Source organism: Tursiops truncatus, chromosome 3 (assembly GCF_011762595.2).
Source record: "Tursiops truncatus isolate mTurTru1 chromosome 3, mTurTru1.mat.Y, whole genome shotgun sequence".
Classification (NCBI taxonomy): domain Eukaryota; kingdom Metazoa; phylum Chordata; class Mammalia; order Artiodactyla; family Delphinidae; genus Tursiops; species Tursiops truncatus.
The window spans coordinates 157,179,341-157,180,971 of record NC_047036.1 but is presented as its reverse complement, the minus strand read 5'-3'; the positions used below and the strand labels follow the sequence as shown (position 1 = coordinate 157,180,971).

The following is a 1,631-nucleotide window of genomic DNA, read 5'->3' as shown; positions in this document are numbered from 1 at the left end:
CCTGCTAATGTCAGGGGCTGTGGTCAGTTCATGATTCCATGTGGTTTTACAGACACATTTTCTAATCCACACTGAGGGCCTCACTGTGAAGCAGTGGAAGGGCCTGTTAATAAAATGACTGAGTGGAAGGTCGCGTTATTATTATTAAAACACGAAATACTCAGCTAAGGCCAATCTCTTCAGGCCCGTGAGGCCTGAAAGACACACACATTGGTTGAAAAGCAGACAGCTATACAAATTTATAAAAATCACACCACAATCTTTACATTAAGATTTAACATAAGCACCAGGAATAAAGCCACCGAATGCAGCAGTAATCCCAGAGTATTGGTTACCCTCTTCTCTTCGAATCTCCCATCCAAACTCAGAGCCCTCGGGACAGAAATCAGGATACTTTTGTCTTCTAGAATTTGAGCCAACCATTCAAATGAGGTTTTGGAAAATTTAATAACATAAAAATCTAAGTTTAAAAAATGTGATTCAAGGCGTGGCTCCGATCTTGCTAAAAACGCCTTTTGGGAGGTTGAGCCGCTTGCACAATGTTGGGAATGAATGAGCCATCCCAGCTCTATGAAGAGAGCAATGACGTGCAGATGGACCTGATGCCTGGCAAGAGTGACCTTCTACAGATGCAGGTAGGCAGCGGGAGCCGGGAGCCATCCCCGAACCCCCCGCACCGGAGCCCTGCCACAGCTCGACCAGGACGGCCCAATGGAGGAAGAGGCGGCCCAGCCAACGGCGGAGCCCCAGGGGGACAGAGGCCTTGCTACCCGGCCCAGCTCTGGGGAGTAGCCAGGCCAGATCGCCAGCCATGGCTTGGAGAAGGTGGGGGAGGGGGGAGGGGGTACGACGAGAAAGACTAGGAATTTGATGACTGGGAGGACGACTGCGACTACCTGGCAGAGGAGCCGCTGAGTGGCGCAGGCTGCAGTTTCAGCAGCCCTTGGAGGAGACAACGTGCTTCTGAGAACCTCCAGAGTAAGAGAAGCAGCTCTGGATGGCGGGTTTTAAATGCGTTATGAAAACACCTCTTTTGATCAGTTGGCTTTTATGGAAAAGCTTTTTTCACTTATGGTTGGCAATCGTTTGACTGAAGAACTCGGCTGTGATTAGATCATTGATATGATACAGAGTAGTTAAGTGATTTGGGAGAGACCCAGCGTTCCACTGTCTCTCGGGTTCTTTCCAAATAGGTCTGTGCCAATGGAAAACTTGATCTTAAAACATTTTTTTTCTTATTTAATTAAATTAATTAATTTTTGCAGAGTAGAATAGGGCAGGGACAGCACAGTTATGAAAAAGGAAGATAATTGGTAAAGAAAAAGGCTGTTAGTACTGTTGAATCCTGTTTTCAAGAATGTCCTAAAACACCTATGGCTTTGACTTTGTTATTGATCCAGATTATTTTCCTTGCATTGGGGAAAATATCTTTCATATGTAAGGGATGGTTTTGCAAGAATAAGTCATGACCAAGACAAACTACCAGCACAAGAGCCCACTGTATTAGTTGTATGACAAAGAGTAGCTAATTTGTCCAATTAAAGACACGATCTCTTTGAGTTATTTGGACTGAAAGCATTTTAATTATTTATTTATTTGCCACACCGCAAGGCTTGCAGGATCTTAGTTCT

The 1,631-nt window shown here is 45.1% G+C and overlaps 1 pseudogene; it reads left to right on the top strand.

Annotated features, from left to right (window-relative positions):
- Positions 1-539: 539 nt before the first annotated feature.
- Positions 540-1,140, top strand: LOC101335133 (EP300-interacting inhibitor of differentiation 1-like; annotated as a pseudogene).
- Positions 1,141-1,631: the final 491 nt, after the last annotated feature.